This window comes from Phasianus colchicus, chromosome Z (genome assembly GCF_987193195.1).
Source record: "Phasianus colchicus chromosome Z, bPhaCol1.hap1.1, whole genome shotgun sequence".
NCBI lineage: Eukaryota > Metazoa > Chordata > Aves > Galliformes > Phasianidae > Phasianus > Phasianus colchicus.
Window position 1 is genome coordinate 56664226 of NC_143476.1, and position 18689 is coordinate 56682914.

The window sequence follows — 18689 nt, forward strand, 5'->3', positions numbered from 1 at the left end:
GTCAGATGCCATTTTGTCAGTCTGCTCCTCTGCTGCCATCTGTCACATAGCAACAACAAGTAAGGAATGTTTGCAGGAAGGTTCAATCTCTAGTGCCATACCACCAACATCCACCCATGGTGTTATGGGTCAACATAATGAAAAAGGCATCATTGCTTTCAGAGCAGCCTTCATACATGCAGGGAGGCAGGTACAATTGTAGATTTCTACTCTGCTTGCCACAGGACAACTCCATTATCATCAAATGTGAACACTGTTTTTTATTTGGATTTGGCTGTCCTTTCATTTTGTGTTGCCAGCTTCAGTATGGCATTACTATGAGCTTCCAGTTGAGGCTTATGTGTTTCTTTGTTTCCCATGATAATCACCAGGAACTGTTGACAGTTGAGACAGAATTTCTAGCAAGTGATGTTCATTCTCCAAAGCACTTCATGCACTGATGTAACTACAGACTCTAAACTCCTCTGTCCTGGTTATTTCACTGTGAAGAGCAAAGAGGTTGATATGAAAGTTGGGAATCCTGAAACGAAGCTTGGAGACAACATAGTCCTTGTACCTTAGAAATAATGCAGAGTTTCTTTACCAGTCAAGCAGTAGTCTTTCTCCATGGTGACATCATACTACCATCCTTAGTGCTCGTCATTAGCTAAAGCTTTATTTTCTGTCCTTTTAATACAGTGAAGCCTCCTACCCTTCCAGCAGCTTATGAAAGTCATGACCAGGGACTACTGTCTGAGGACAGTAGTGAGAGTTGCCTGTGCTGCCAATTCAGAGGCTGGCAAAGCAAGTTAGGAAAGAGTAAAACAGATGCAGTGAGACGAGTGAAAGGAGGGGATAGGCAGAACAACCTAATAAAGTAGGGTAATGATGTAAGAAGATGAAAATTGTCTACATAGAGATGACATAGTGTGATCTATTAAAATAGGGAGGGAATGAATGAAAACCAGGAGGAGAAGAAAAGGTCAACACTGAAGAGAAAACTGTCATGAGATGTTACTTTGTTATTTAGCAGCATGCTAAATCTCCTCTGATGATTTCTCATAGCACTGTTGTTTTTCAAGCTTGTTGCTAGGCAAGCTGATGTTGGGTCGGGTTTTGATTCCCTACCAAGCTTTGCCAAAGTTGTTCTGAAAAAACTAAAAAGTATCCCAAGAAAGAATGTTGTTTGTTTCCTTATGTGACTTACATCATCACTTTCTATTGTAGTGTATTTTTTCAGCATAAATAAATACATTTTCCATGGCAATAACAGATTTTCTATGGCATTAAATTATTCTGCTGTATCTAGGAAGATACTTGTTTCCCTCTCGAAATAACGTAGTTCTCTCCTGTTCTAACTAAGTAGTGCATTGTAAGAGCTGAACAATTTAGAGAATCCAAGCCTGTATTAACAGTATTGCTTAGTAACTTTGGCAGACTGACACCTTAATTCAAGAAAGCATCTCTATTTAGGAAAGTATTTAAATAAAATTCATCAAATCATTTAGGTTAAGATTAAATAAGATGTGACTTTTGAATTTGAGTATGCATAAGTTCTCTATCAAATCAAGGCCTAAGAAACACATTTTTAGAATTGTCTTTGACTCAACAGAAAAGTTTTTACTCTTCAAAGGAGGAGCTGCAGTATGTGTTCTGCCAAAAACAAGACAAGAAACTAATCTGCACACCTGTCGTGTGGAATGACAAGCCCCCTACATGTCCTCTGGATTTTCATTGGAGATGAAATGACCCTGTGAAACTGTGGATGCCCCATCCCTGGAGGCATTCAAGGCCAGGCTGGATGTGGCTCTGGGCTGCCTGGGCTGCACATAGCAGGGGGGTTGAAACTAGATGATCATTATGGTCCTTTTCAGTTCATTCAGTTCAGTTCATATTCAATGATTCTGAGATTAAAATGTATCTCAAAAGGGTGATACCAACCTAGTCCAATGGGCTGGCATAGCAGTGTCACACCAGAACAAGTCAGAGCTGAAATCCTTATTCCATGAGGTGTGGAAAAGCTACAATATCCATGTACATAGGTTGCTCGAAAAGTAATGCCTCCTATTTATTTCCATGGAAACTACGTAGATACAAAGAGCACAGTAACACTATTTGATAGAGCATATTCTAAGCTACCGAACAGTATTTGTCAATGTAGGCATCACCATTAGCTATGCATTTTTGCCAGTAATAAACAAGAGCCTCCATGCCACACTCATTAAAATCTGCATGGCTGTCTGGAACATGATTTGTCTTTCACATCCCTGCAACCACTGCTGAAAAGTGTCACTCACCACCTCAGTCTGCTTACACCCAATGTTTGGTCTCCGTTAACATCCAGTAAGTGTCAGTGAATGTCAATTTATGCAGTTTTTTCCTTGTGGAGGAACTCAGTTCTGTACCTTCACTTCATACGCACTCCATGTCAGATGCCACTGTGTCAGAGCGTCCCTCTGCTGCCATCTGTCACACGGCAACAACATGTAACAGAACTGGAAGAAAGGTTCATAACAACAACAGGTTCATACCACGCCTCTGATGTTGTGGGCCAAGATAATGAAATTACTTTTAGAGCAGTCTCATAATTACAGGGTGGTTCAAATGGCAGTGTATGAGACTTCGAAAATATCTGTGGGAAGTAAGCTGTTCAGTTGTTCTTTACTGCTGTAATGCATTAGAAATGACTTTACATAGAAAGGACTCATCTTCCTCTCCTAGCAGGCCATTGAGATAATAACATTTTGCAGCCTATGACTGCACAATTGATAAGGTCACTTCTCCCCCTAAAATGGCTTTACAGAAAGAACTAATATGTCATGTGAAGACTTTTAATATCGGTGTTTCACCTCTGAATGTAAAAGCTGACTTGAGAATGAATGAGAAAGGTAAGCTAGGGGGTTTGACCACCTGTTTGGAAAAATGAAGTAGTTTTTAGTGCAGGCAACTTAAGGGAAAAACTGCAACTGCAGAAGAGAAATGAGCAGTAAAAACAAAACTTCTAGTGGTCTTGATTTCAGTTTTCTTAATGAGTGTACTTAGATGTCTGAAGCTTTCTCAGGTGCCTCTTAATTTGTGTTTTGCTGATTAAGGTGTTTTCCTTCTATTTGCTCTAAGTTTTAATGCAGCCTGATGAACTACTAAAATATTTAAGCATTTAGAATGGACTCATACTCAGAACTTCTGCATGCTCATTATTTATCTAGCAAAGCTTCTGTTTAAAAAAAAAAAAAAAGCTGCTGGCATCCTATAACTGTATGCACAGTAATCACATTATCTTTCCAAGATTGACAAATTCAGTACTTCCAGAAAAATTAATAGGTTTGTTCAATCAATAGCTATCTTTAATAATCCACTTAAATTTTCTTGACATGTACTTCATAGTCTCCATTATTTACTATATTTTGCAGCTTTTAGAAAGAAAATATCATTTCTGCACTAGACTTTTTCAGTTCCTATCTGCCTTTTCCTTTCCCTCTTAATTCTTCTTCAACTCTAATGTAATTTCTGTGCCCCACAATTACTTGTTTCAGTTTTTGCAGAGCTGTATGAAACAATCTTGTGATATAAGGAGAAGACGATAATGGATAAAAGCAGTTTTACTGTAATCTCCACTGTTTCCCTAGTGCTTTTTTTCTGATGTTCTTAGTGGGGTCTCTTGTTCACAGGTTGGGAATGGTAAACTGTAATATGGATCTTTATAGAAACCAGAAAAAACTACAGACAGGAGATTTTGCTCTTTTGACTATTTATTTCACAAGCCTGAATTCGGTACTAAATACTTTAAATAAAGCATCCAGCTGCCAGGATTTTAAGCAAAATTACTAACGTTATTTCTCAGCTTATTCTAATTTCCTTTTCTCAAAAGGATAATGCTATAATAAGTTTTCAGGCTTTATGGGGAAAAATTCAGCTATCAGTAATGTGATCTGAGAAGACTACACACATTTTTTTACACTGTGTGGGACTGAAAAAATAAGATAAATAACAGAACTGTGTTATACAACCTGCAGTGATTCCATAAAGCACTGGTGATTAAAATGAAGATGAGTTAATTACAATACACCCCTGATTATTTTTTTTTTTTTGTGTGTGTGTGTGCATAGCTCTAGAAACATGACTAACATCAGACTTTTCCATGTGAGATGTCTTTGTTATTGTTGCAAATGAAATCTTAAAGTAGTAGATCATGTCACAGTAATTGCATTAGTGTCAGTGCTTTCAGAAAATGATTTGTAATGCAGTTCATTTATAGTAGAAGAAATGGATGTGGGCTGTGGCTTACTTAGTACATTACTGTAGGATGGAGAAGGCTTGTGGAAGGAAATGGAGGAAACTGGAAGGGATTTGGTATCTATTACAGTCTTAAATGCTGTTGAATTAGTCTTAATGCAGAATATAAAACAACCTAGTTATCTAAATTTACATACCCGAGCAGAAATTTCAGATATGAACAAAGCAGTTTTGAATAGATAGACTAAGCAGATGTATAGTGTGTGAGGTAAGATCGTCTTACTGTTCTCACAAAGACATAAGACATCATCCCTTCCAATACTTGAGGTAGCACTTTGGCTAGAAGAAAGAATATGTCACCTAACCTTTCTCACTGATCAAAGTGCTCAACTTTCACTCCTCCTCACCGGGCATTCTGGAGCACAGGAGAGCTCCCAGTCCTTGTGCTCACTGCTCAGCACAATGCAACAGCTCAGGAGAGCACCAGATCTTCAGTGCTCTTACATATTACTCAGAATTGAGAATTCAGTAGTAGGTTGCAAACCATCCTGCATAACTGGAAAATTTCTTTCCCTTAATCCCGGCAGCATGCTCTGTTTGCTGTAACAGCTGTAGAACCTTTGCTACATCATCTTGGTTCTCCACAAATTCTGCATGATTTTTTATCTGAAGTCTATAGCTTTTTGAAGAACCACCACAGAATGAAGGCTTTGGATAGCTTTTTTGGTGGTTGTTTTTTTGTTTTTGTGTGTGTGTGTGTGTGTGAGCTGCATTTAATATGCTGCTTTTGAAATGATACAGGAAAGAAAGCTAATCTAAGTGATGTGATTTCTGGAAAACTCAGAAGTAGGTATGGATTGTGTTGATGGCAGCAGAAACTTCTGTGTACACATGCATGTACAAGCATGCTCACAGAAATATACAAAAAAATAATCTAAAGTAAAAGTTCTGAGCAAAAATATCCCAACTGTTTTGCTGCTTGAAATATTGAACCAGGTTCAGTTAAGGATACACTTTTATTTTTCATCATTTTAAATGAACAGACTCAATCTCTGTTCCAAAAATGGTTATAGATATTGCAGTGTTCAAGTTGCTCTCTTACACGGTTTTCCACTATTCCCTTTGGATCTCTGTGGCAATGTATTGAAAGGGTGCTAATGTGTTTATTGCACAGACGGAAGCGTGATCCCAGTGGTTATGGAATACTGGAGCAGCCTTAAAGTAAAATCCTAGGGAAAAGAGAAATCTACCCCATGATTAAACAAGCTATGAAGGTTTAAAAATTACCTTCAGTTTTCTGCCTTGCCACAAGCAAGGATTATTAATTTCTAACTGCAGTTAGAATAAATATGTTTATTTATTTATTTATTTACTCATTCCTAGCAAATTACCTGGAAAGCCCTGCACAAAAGCTGCATAAATTATTCATGTTGTAGCCAAGACCTAAAATATTTAATACAGTGGGAAGAACACTGCAGATTTGATTAGAATGAAAATTAACTTTGCATGATTTTAAGCTTGTCTGGGCAAACAGTTGTTTCTTGTTTATTTTGGATCAAATTCTCCTCTGATGTAAGTGCACACATATCACTTCAGCTGATGGAGACTGAAGCTGAGTTTGACTCACTATGTTTAAATCCAGATGTCAGTCATTTACACTTACAAAGGAAAAACTGTGATTGAAGACTGCGGATAGTTTTTTCAGCTTTTTGACTGATTCTTACTTTAAAGCTGTCTTTGTTTTGGAAACTGGAGTTAGCAGTATCCAGCACTTCCATGTTTTCCAATCATCACTGAATTGAGATTTAAGGTTTTTTAAACCTTTCATGTATGGCTTAGATTCAACTCACTATCCTAAACATTTTTAAAATGCAGTGAAATTGATAACTCGTTAAAATAATAGAAGTGATAGCCTGAAGCTGTCCCAAGTAATTACTGAATATAAATTGTGTGTTTAGTTGCAAGCTTAATGAATGGCAATATCTTTGCAGCTGAGAGATGGTAGAATCTTGCCTTCCTTGTGCACTGATATCTATGACCATTAATGTTATGGAAATATAGAGCTCTGTCACCTGTGGTTAAATGTGGATACAGTGAATATGCAAAAACCAAAAAACATTCAGGAGTTTTGTGCAAGTGTACTATGTGCTGCCATATAGATAATGCTCTGGCAATGATTTCCTACTAAGTAGCCCTTCTCAGGATTTTAACTGAAAATGCTGTGGTGGTAATAGGAAAAGTTGCCGATTTTTCTGCACTTGGAGATGCTACACTTCTTGATGACTTTCTAGTAAATACATTCATCTTATCATTGTCCATGCTACTCATACCTGTTCTATTTCTTCTAACATTTTACAGATGTTCACAACTTCAAGACCACTGAAATTTAAAGTACTACTCCTAAACCCATGGGTTACAATATCAAAAAAATTGTGGAGACCTCAGTATGGAGATTTCATACTGATCCAAAATAAGAAGCATTAATAAATTCCTTCTAGGTATAAAATTGATTATTATTTATCTTGTTTTGTTCCTAGCAGCAGTTAAGCTCCTCCACGCTATTGGCTGCAAAGGCTTGTAACAGATAGGAAACAAATAGCCACCTTTAACTTTTGCTAGTGGTCAGCCCTGTAACGTACACCACACGCAATATTTAGTCACACTTTCTCAGCCTGTTGAAGTCTATTGGAAATTGCTCACCCTGGTGGCAAAATTAACTGCTTTTAAGTGGTTCTAGGAGTTTGCATTGAACAGACACAGCCTTCGTGGAGTTACACAAAATTTGCATTCTGCTGTTGAATATTCACCAAATATCTTCGGGTGAAACAATGCAATTTCCATTCTAGCAAACTACAATTATATATATATGTATATATATATATATATGGGATTCAAGATTCTTCATTTTTTATAATAGGTAGATGGTCTTTTTAATCTTCTTCCAAGACCTTATTTTTCCATGAGAATAAATATCTTAAGTGTCAGTAAGATCTCATTCAGTCTTAACAAAGCTAAACATACGTGTACAGGAATGTTATTCTCCGAATCTCTAAGTAATTATTTGCTTCTTTAGTAGTTTTCTTTCTGCATGCATTGCTATTAAGAAGAATCAAGTAGACAGACTATCCAATTTTAAGATCCTGTTATGTGAGACTAGTGTTGAAATTTTGAAGGTTTATATTTGCACAGAGGTATGGAAGTTATGAGAAACAAAGTAATTAAAAAACTGCAAGTTACTGATTTTAAGTACAATGTAACTACAGATAAAAGTTAATGATGCGTGTTAAAGTAATAATAGCGGGCTTGGTATTTATAATTATGGGCATATATGTTTAATCATTTCTTGCCTTTTAACAGGCTGAGATTAACTAAAATTTCATCACACCACTGTGGGGAATTGTTCTTTTTGTACTGTTGCAGTAAGAGGGAACTTGAGTCCATGAATAATAATCAGAGAAATCTACATAGCAGTTGTTTGTAAGCATGCCATGGGACACAAGATTTGCTATTAAAATTCATGCCTTATCTTACTTCTCTATAATATTAACACAGGGAAAACATGTAACTAAAACGTAAGCGAGCTTCTAGACTGTTTCTGTGACTCAGTTTGAAAAGCTCACAACAGTGGCAATAGGCATCCATCTTTATATATCTCTTTTGTTGCATCTAAGAAATAAAGGTGGCAACTAGACAGTGATTTCCAAAACAAGTCACCAAAGAGAAGGTGCAAGTAGGGTTCGGGATTGCAGTGTTCACTGCTTCTGAAGTACAGAATTCTCAATGAAACAGCGGCTATGGAGTAGATGGGAACTGGTGAGCCAGCATTTGGGGAAAAGGTTTAAAAGCAAGTACAGGATTAGTTTGCTTTGCCTTCCAGAGATTAACTCCATCCCAGGTTAGCAGAAACAAATTCTGGATATTCTGTTTTTGTGCTTTTAGCTAGAAGATTTTGCCCCTGAAGGATCACTCTGGCATGTTTGCAAATGTGGCTATTTTCAGGTTGGAGTGCAGGAACTGGAAGAGGTCATTGTTTATAGCTGGAGATATGTGTAGAGGGCCACCATTCAGCAGCACCTATTCTGTACTAACAGAACTAACCTTTTCTCAAGTTGTTGCCACAGAGAGAGTCTGCTTGACAGTCATCTCCAAAAATGCTGCTACTGCATTCTTCTATTATTTTAAAGTTTTCAGATCTGTTAGCTAACGTTAATATCACAAAATGTGCTTTGTGGTAACAGCTTCGAGACATTATTGAAAAGATTAACTGAGAACAAATTTCTCCAATTGCAAATACAATATTACAGAACAAGTCTGTTGGACATGTATCTCTTTGTAGAATATCCTCTTTTCCTCTTTGTTTCTTTATACTTTTCCACGACACTGAAGCAGCCTTTACTGTTGATGTGTGAGACAGTAATGAGGAAACTGTAGCGGAAGTACAGTAATAACAACCAAATACTTAGAAACGTAGCTAGCTGTGTGTGTGTGAATGAAATGGAAGAAGTTGGGTTTAGCATATTAGCACTCCAATACAGTAAAAGGGGATAATCACATTTTTACACTGTTAATTTTAGTAGCTTTGCCTGTCAGAAACTGAAGATCTGGCTGGATACAGTTCTTATACTGTTTCAAAAGATGAAAGTAAAATCTTTAATTTGCCTCCTAAATTCAATTAATTTATTTCTACTAAAATGTTTATTTTCCACTGCACTATCTATCTAAAGAGAAAATATCAGGAATTGCTACCGCAAAGTTTAAATTACTTTTATTATAAGTGGTGTGACTCTTAATTACAGAATGTAGAATAGACTCTTTTTAGCATAAGTAATAAACCTCTGTGCTGGTAAACATACCTTGCTATAATAAAGCAAGTTGTTTTGAATAATTTTGGATATAGGGAACAAAGCAAAGTTTAACAATTAGTAACAGCCATGAATAAAGTGTATTTATACACCAACCCAACTGCAGAACTTGTGCAAATACAGTTGTATAGACTGCACACCTGCTGTGTGCAGCCATTACAGTGACCTTATTCCACTCTTACAAATTTGCAAATCTATGAGAGTTCTGCATTATGAGAGCAATCATAGGCATGCCTCTATGCCTTTGTGCTTTGCTCTTCCTCACTTTTCTTCTCTGTTTAGCAAGAAACTCCTGCTGGTCAAAAGCAAGGGTAATTCTGTTGGCACATCTTGTTCATAGAAGCAGAGATATTTTTCCAGATGATTTAGATACATTTGCCTCTGATGAGTTTTTTCTTTTCCTTTTAGTTTCTTTTGCAGATCTTGCTAAGAATTAGATTTTTTCTTTAAATAAGGAAATTTCGGTGTAAATCAGTCACAGACGGGAACAACTACATGACATATTATTTTCATTTGAGTTTTAAATTATTATTTTCTAACAAATTAACAGTGAAACATGATGGGACTGACATCTTCTTTTAGAATCTAAAACGTTTTTTTAAAAAATCTTTTAATAAATTAGTACTTTATCCAGTGGGTAGTAGTACAAGATTGTTCTCTACATTTTTATAATGTTTTCTAGTTTCCCAAAAGAGTACTTGAGGATCAAGTTAGTTTTTAAGTTTGTTGAACCCTAGGCATCTATAAATTCAGAAACTATCTCAGAAGATATGTAAGTTGCAAGCCTGTCATAATGTCACCCTTAGTAGCCCAATGGGAAAAAGTAGTTATTTAATTCAGTGTTTGGGTGGAGTTTTTTTGTGAGAGAGCAACAAATTAAAACAATTAATCCACTTCACTGAACAATGCTTAACAGAGCTCAGATGCTTCAATTAACCACAGTTTAATAAATGTACTAATCTCTGTTAAATGAAATCCCTCAAAGGCTCACATTCAACCAATGCATAAGTATTAATCAGCCAGTCCTGCTAGCAGGTCTGCCTGCTGCAGCAGATAACTAGAATGCGCTGTGTAATCAAATTCCATGAGATTAAAAAGGAAGGAAGGAAGGAAGGAAGGAAGGAAGGAAGGAAGGAAGGAAGGAAGGAAGGAAGGAAGGAAGGAAGGAAGGAAGGAAGGAAGGAAGGAAGGAAGGAAGGAAGGAAGGAAGGAAGGAAGGAAGGAAGGAAGGAAGGAAGGAGGGAGGGAAGGAAGGAGGGAGGGAAGGAGGGAGGGAAGGAGGGAAGGAAGGAAGGAAGGAAGGAGGGAGGGAAGGAAGGAGGGAGGGAAGGAGGGAAGGAAGGAGGGAAGGAAGGAAGGAAGGAAGGAAGGAAGGAAGGAAGGAAGGAAGGAAGGAAGGAAGGAAGGAAGGAAGGAAGGAAGGAAGGAAGGAAGGAAGGAAGGAAGGAAGGAAGGAAGGAAGGAAGGAAGGAGGGAAGGAAGGAGGGAAGGAAGGAGGGAAGGAAGGAGGGAAGGAAGGAAGGAAGGGGAGGGGAGGGGAGGGAAAAGGGAAGGGGAGGGAAAAGGGAAGGGGAGGGGAGGGAAGGGGAGGGAAGGGGAGGGAAGGGGAAGGAAGGGGAGGGGAGGGAAGGGGAGGGAAGGGGAAGGGAGAGGAGAGGAGAGGAGAGGAGAGGAGAGGAGAGGAGAGGAGAGGAGAGGAGAGGAGAGGAGAGGAGAGGAGAGGAGAGGAGAGGAGAGGAGAGGAGAGGAGAGGAGAGGAGAGGAGAGGAGAGGAGAGGAGAGGAGAGGAGAGGAGAGGAGAAGGCGGCGGATGGGGGGGGATGGGGGTGGGTAAAGGGGAAGAGGGGAAGGGAGGAAGGGCGGAAGGAATAGATGAAGACTGTTTGTAGTGAAAGTGGTGGGTTTTTTTCAACTAGATTTTAATATCCAGCATACTCAGAACCACATATTTAAAAAGATTACCTTAAAATCCCTATTTAAAAGTCAAGTCAAAACAAGAATGAAATTTATAATGACTTGCCTTCCTGTGAATAACCTTCATCATACAGGTTTGCCAAAAATAGGGCTAAGCACATGTTTTCTGGCTCTGTAGCGTCAATTAGCATTTTTTAATTCCTTCCAGAATCCTGGGTAGCACTGCAAACTGCATCTAACTTACAGCGCTGGAGAGCAGTAATGTTTTTTATCCTAAGTTGTACATGTGTACATTTGAGTGGAAGTAAAATTGGAAAACCCTGTAAAATTCAAGGTGATTAATATTGGTACTGTAATGTCATTCAACAGAAAATATTCAGGTGGTATAAATTGAATGAAAGTCCCATGCAACGTTGCTTTCTTAAGTAGTTTCAGGTCAAAATAAGGGTCTTCATACATGGGTAAATTCTGATTGCTGTTACTGGAAACTTTTGTGTAGATCTTACAGCAAGCAGAAGTTAAAAATTGAAAAACATTAACCCTGTCTATTATTAATGTTCATATCAACCATTTTGCTCTCCATTTTGAATGTTCATATCAACCTCTTTGTTTCTATGAATTCAAATTCCAACTTTGATTTCTGATGATAACCAGTCCATCCATTTTGCTAGTTCTCTCTTACAACTCAGTAACACTGAGCTCTACCTTAGTCTTTGTGGGATGATAGAATTGAAATTATAATTCCAATACAAGTGATATTAATGTGTTACATGATCTAAACTGTGTTCTACATCTCAGCTGTGCTTTTTTTCTTATACATTTTCAGCTGTGACTACCAAGTATGACTAACTGCAGAGCAACTCATTTTCTTGAGCCTAATGGTTGCAGCTGAGGTCATGTATTCCTTAAGGAAGCCATCCAGCCTACAAGAGAGAGAAGGAGGAAGGATTGACTAGTCCTTAGGAAATGTTTCAACACTTTGTAGAAAGTTATTCTACAAAATGTGCCCATTCTTGTAAAAATATTTTACAAGATTCAACAGAAAATAAAGTAATAAAAAAAATAAAAACAGGATAAGATCTGCTAAAAAGAAGAGAGAGCTTTCTTCTTCCTGCCTTCATGTTCAAATGTCTTGTAATGGTGCAATAATTATAAACTTACTAAAATAACTCTTAGGCATCTGCAGGTGGATATCATCAACTGCCTTTATCACCACTGTACATTTCACAGTTCTAGAGAGGAGGGTTATTGTGTGATGAAGGTTCAAACCCTTCACCCAGGGATCAGAATTTCTTTCCAAATATTCACCTGGTATATTCTTGTTTGCATTTTACTTCTAGATGGAAGTAATGCAGACGCCCACCCCACCCCCCAACAAGCCCCATTTGTGTTTTATACATTCACAAGGATTATTGTCTGTCTCTCAAATATGGTAGCAGTGTAAGAGACTCTGGCTTGTTTTTCTCAGTTTTAGGCTGCAGTCCATCAGATTTTCCAGTCATGGCACAGTGGGTTGCCCAGATAGAAGAATTTACAAGGATTTTGGATTTAATGAGGCTCACCCGTGTTCACTATAAAATAGTAAACCTAATATTAATTCAAGGATTAGAAATCAAATCATAGAACTGGCTTAATAGTTTTCTTAAATCAAAGTCAAAATAGGTTGAAAGAATGCCTTTCAGTAAGCCTTTCAATCATCAGGCAAAGCTAAGTCCATAAATTAAAATAGGATGAAAAAGCCAGTGAAGTATTTTCTATTATATATATTGTAGGTCACAATTATGCGTTAATACACATCATGATTAATGTGATTAAATTCTGATATAGATAATCTTTAAAGCTATTAAATACACAAGAAATTAAAAGTAAAATCCTGCTTGTGATTTTATATTATTATGTCTCTTGCTCGAGGAGTTCAGATTAACCAAGTTTCAGACTTCCTGAGTTCGATAAAAGCTGATTTTTTCAACAGTCCTTTTAAAGCTAGACCCTCAGTTCAGATCAAACAAGAAATCATTAAAGCACCTAGTTAAATTACATTGTCTGTGATTTTCTTTTGTGCTCTCTGATTTAATAAGAAATTCTGTCTCAAAACTATCCTTTGCCTTCTGCTTTGACCCTGGAAGTCATGAAAAATAACTTACATATCTGGTAATTTGTTTTTTTGTTATTAAAGAATATCACGTGTTTACTTTAGTATAACCACGTATTCAGGACCAAACATCAGGGAGAAAAAACGCATAATGGAATCTTAGGCTCAGATCTTTATTACATGCATCTTGAGAAGGAAAAAAATAATAATAATAATTTTTTAAAAATGGGTGCTTTTATAATCACTGAACATTTGGGATAATGAATGCATTTACATCTGAGGATACATGATTGTATTTTACTTTCTTTGGCAATTAAAAAAGTGCATAGCAAATGGCAATCTGAAGTTTTGCAGGCAAAATTTTACCAGGACAAAGGCTTATTATTCATGGAGCTACATGATAAAAAAAAAAAAAAAATCCTGTATCTTGTGCTTATCTACAATAGCATTCAAAAATTAAGCAGTGGAGTTATGCACTTTTAATTTCTCCATGAAATGTCCCCTTTTTTGGAACGTTGTAGGATACTTGGATCACAAAGTCTGATTCCTTTAAACTGAAAGAGGGAAGAGCTGGTAGTACAAGTCACAGTCATTTTTGCTTCTTAATTGAAGCCAAGCCAGTACAGACAGCACAAAGAAAAAAAAAGTAAAGTTTCATTGACAGGAGGAGTAAATAAGCCGTAAGCAACAACTGAAGCATACAACATGGATGAAAAAGATTTTAGCATAACACAGGTCTTTGAGTTCTCCAGTGTAGTTATGGTTCCGACTGAGTCAAAATTATTAGAAAAATAATGAAAATTCCATGGCACTGACTTGTCTCCTGACCCTTATAGATGTGTGCATGGCATGGAATTTTAATCAGCTAAGTAATATCAGAAGTCCATAAATATGCCGCTACTATTTGCATGACTGATTCCTGCATTGATGCAGCACTGTAGTTTCCAAAACATCTGATGTGAACCTTTTTAAAAAAAAAAATATTTACATAATGCCATTAAAAAAATGGAGTAGAGATATACCTAAAAACAAGAATGAAAACCGCATAGCTCTGTGAGGGGCCATCTAACTGTATCAGAATTGCTGAACTATGACATTTTAAATATGCTGCATGCATCATTACACAATTACATGCGCTCTGCCCATGACAACGTTATGTGCTCAAAACTTAGGGAAAGTGCATAAAAGTACAGTTGTACTCAAAATCTATATCAGAGTTTATCTGACAGTGTTTCAAATTGACCATTCACTCAAATGGCTGAATAAATGCTTATATTTTCAAGATTTTTTTCTTCACCTGTGATATTTTCACCTGTTTCATTATAAGCTATGCAAATATGCTGCAGATGTTTGTATGGGGAAGAAATATCTGCAAGGTATTGTAACGTTCCTGAGAAATTTGGGAATTTCATTATTAGGTTATACTTTCTGTTTTTCTTACGTATTTATTTCTGGACTGAAATACTACATTAGGTTGACACTTGAGACTTGGATTTTATCTTTTAGTAACATCAAATGTCAACAATCTCTGGGTTCTTGATAGAAAAAAAAATATTAACTGTACTCCTAAACCACATTATCTTAGACTCTAATGATGCCAAAATATTATAATGCCTAAATCTGTAGGAAATGAAATACTGTCATGTCCAACTTCACAGAAATTTTTCTAAAAGAAGTGTAATGTTACTTCAGGGAACAAGTTTCCTTTCTCAGAAGCAGGCTTGTAATAGCCATTTTGGATTTGTTCTGTGTTGGCTAAAGAGACTGTCCACAGAATACTTTTCATGAGTAAAAGTTGTTGGGTTTTTTTGTCATTACTCCTCACACAGAAGTTCCTGAAGGTTGTGTGGATGTAGATCTGTCAGGCAGCACAGGACTTTCTCAGATATTTTCTTCTGCACGACCTGAAGCAAAGAAGAAGGATCTGCATGAGGAGGAAAGGAGTAAATCTGTGTGGAAGGATCCAAACCTTCCAAATAAAACCTGGAGGGAAAGCTGTCATATGACTACAGAATCACTGCAGGGCAAGTAGTGCTTTCAGCATCTCCTTGGAAGTGCATCTTCTCACTTTGTTCTGAACAAACATAGGCAGGTAAAAACAGCAAAAAACAAAAAGGAAGTAATTACCTTTTGCAATACATTATGTGTCTGAATAATTTCCCATACCAGCTTAGTACTCAAAGCCTCCAAATAATAGCTGTGACATAGAAGTGAGCTCAAAAGCTTAAAAACTTGTCTTTGTTTCCTACATCAACTTGTGTGCTTGGTGAAAGAAAAATGTGAGCCACAGTCCAAATATCCATTTTGACCTAATCTGCTGAGACATGTTTTTGTTAGCTTTATCTGACATCAGAATCAAGGCTCACTAACATTTTACCCAGATTGGTTTCAAGTAGTATGTGACTGGCACCATTTACTAAACTTTTAGCTAAAGTATTTTATTTGATTTCACTTCCACATATCACTGTAATAAAAGGCTACAACAGATCTAGCTGTAAATGTCCTTGTTCATTAAGGGATTTGGACTAAATGACCTTTAAAGATCCCTTCCAACTCTAACAAATCTATGATCATATAATGCAAAATAATATCTGTGGTGAACAAAATTTGGACCTGCTGTTTCAACTTTCATTTGAATAGCAAATTAGAGAGAATGCTATTGTAACTTCATTTAGAATACATTCACTAACTCTTTACAAGAACATAAATAAGCAAGCTCATATAAAAATCTTTCAATTTTGCTATCGATACCATTATTTAGCTATTAGCTGTAAATGACACTGAGCTAGGCAGTTGCCTAAAATATCTCTCACTTGATATTTCCAAGGGCAGCAACCAGTGAGGTTTGGTGCTTGGACTTCCTACATAATACATGGATCTCTACAAAAGTAATGTCTCCTATTTCTTTCCATAGAAACTACAATAGATACAGAAAGCAAAATAACACTATTTGATAGAGCATATTTTCAGTTACAGAACAGTATTTTCATGTAGGCATCAACAGTAATTATGCATTTTTGCCAGTAATGAACAAGAGTCTTCATGCCAAACTCATAAAAATCAGCACCAATGAATGTGACCCACTGTCACTGTTGTCACTGTTGAAACGCACCACCCACCATCTCACTGTGCTCATATCCAATGTTTGGACTCCATAAATGTTCAGCAGGGATCAACATACATCAATGGGTGCATTCTTTTCCACATGGAGGAATTAAATTCTACACCTTTGCTTCAAATGCACTTCCATGTCAGATGCCATTTTGTCAGAATGCCCCTCTACTGCTATTTGTTACACAGCAACAATACATAACAGAATACTGGCAGGTAGATTCAACCTCTACTGCTATGCCACCAGCATCCACCTCTAATACCATGGGCTGACATAATAAAATGGGAGTCATTACTTTTGGAGCATCTTGTGTACAAGTAAGAAATGCAGGTTATAAACAGGAAATTAGCAACTGTTCCACTTGAACCTATTATTTTGGGTCATAAAGCTGAAAACTTGAAAGGAAAGTTCAAGGAGCAGACCCTCCTATCTTCCAGTGCCTTGAATCTGGAACAATGAGAGTTACAAGAACAGCTTAGAAATCCTGACTGAAGCCTTAGCAAAATCTGGGGAGAAAATTCTCATCTGGCATACTGGGAGCCATATTTCAGTCTCCATACTTAGGGTTGCTATGTTTGGTGTTCTGAGTGATTTCCAATATCGGTGCTAATCATCAATTTCCAAGCATTAATATCATCTGTTCTCTGTTTCCACAAGATTTTAGCGAATATCAAGGGAAGTCTGAAAACTGAACAACCACTGTCTGTAATGCATTGCATCCACACCACAATGGAGGACTAGTGGCGTGAAGTTAAAACTCCATGAGTTCTGCCACGTTGTTCTTCAGACAAGACCTGAATTAATTTAGCACCAGCCTTCAGTGAATCAGAGTAAACCACAGTTTGTTGGTCTCTGCTGGTCACAGTAAGGGCTTCACTGAACATCTGTACTGAACTCTGTAGACATTTCTGCTGTCTGGCACTGTCTGCTGCCTACTAGCATTTTGCAGTCTGAAGTTAATTCAGTGTGTTTCTGGTCTCTTACCCACGTGCAACTCATACACATGGAGATTCTTCTTCTTAGCTAGCACTAGAAATAAATGTGAGGAAACTATAAGACTGCTGTCGTTAAAAGAAGGCACATCAATAATTGTGGTTCATGAAATGTTCGGCCCCTTTTCCTTCACAGTGATAGACTGATGTAAATGCAGTTGAAGAGTCACTATACCCTGTTTATGAACCAGTCATCTGCAATTATTTCTCCCACTTTCTTCTGTCCCCCTCTCTTCCAGTAGCGTTCAATTCATTCATAGCAGTTTACAGCTTATTATAGTGAATCAAGAAAATGCAGGAATGGCTTTATTTTCTCAATAAAGTGTAGACCATTTAGTTAAATTTCCACTGGAGAACTTTAAAAAAAAAATCTCATAATTATCAACCTGAAATAGTTCCATGGTATTTTTTCCTTAGTTTAGATGAGATGTTCTACTTATGCTAAATATGCATCTTTAAAATTTTCCCTGTGGCTGAGAAGAGCTATGGTTACAAAGTCTTGACAGAAAGAGTGTATGTTTCAAGATGTCTTTCAGCTACAGTTAAAGTCCACTTAAAATTATTAGTTCAAGGAGGAAATAGGATATAGAGTGTATTGTGAAATTCTCCTATGTGATTTGAGACTGGTTCATTTTTTTATAACTTAATAATACAAATTCCATTTTAATATATTTGCTTAGTGATGTGACGCAACCAGAAATCATTACGTTTCATTCCAGTAATTGCAGCTTCAACAGTCTGATTATCAGCTGATGAAAGCAAAGTGATATTAGTTTATTCTTTACCAGACAAGTGACGTTATTGTGTCTGAATAATAAGGACTCATATAATACAAAATCAGTGGGAAGTTTCACATTCCAAAATGCTAATTAAAAGCAGAATTAAGAACTGACACCCATTCTTCAGATTAAGAAAAATCGCTGCTACACCAGAGTATGCTGCCATGGTGAGAGGTGCTTCTCCTTGCATTTTTTGTCTGTGTCCGTTTCGTGACTGTTTGGACAAAATGCAGGCATGTCTTTTCCTACTGCCAGCAGCCCACATCTTAATCCCTCACAGAATCATAGAATGGCTTGGGTTAAGTGGGTCTTTTAAGATGATCCAGTTCCTATCTCCTACAATGGACAGGACTGCTACCCGCCAGCTCAGGCTGCCCAGGGCCCCATGCAACCTGGCCTGAACACCTCCAGGGAAGGGGCATCCACAGTTTATCTGGGCAGCTGTGCCGTGCCTCACCACCCTCATTGTAAGTAGTTCCTCCTCTTTATCTAGCCTAAACCTACCTTTAGTTAGAGCCATTTCCATTTGTCCTGTCTCCCTTGTAAAGAATTCCTCTCCACCTCTTCTGTAGATCCCATTTAAATAAAGGAAAGCCACCGTAAGTTCTCCTCAGATTCTTCTATTCTCTGTGTAGGCTGAACAACCCAGTTCTCTCAACTTCTCTCAACTCTTCTCAACTAGGAGAAGGGAGGCAGTGAGGAAGCACAGAAGACCATAGAGGAAAG

General features: G+C 37.3%; 1 protein-coding gene and 1 long non-coding RNA gene across 6 annotated transcripts in view; both read left to right on the top strand.

Moving 5' to 3' along the window:
- TRPM3 (transient receptor potential cation channel subfamily M member 3) overlaps positions 1–18689 on the top strand; it is a 382389-nt gene that overhangs the window by 221826 nt on the left and 141874 nt on the right. The window lies entirely within an intron of this gene.
- On the top strand, positions 87–12057 carry LOC149912998 (uncharacterized). Its single transcript, XR_016461440.1, has 2 exons — positions 87–186; positions 11815–12057. It is a non-coding gene; the product is annotated as an uncharacterized LOC149912998 (long non-coding RNA).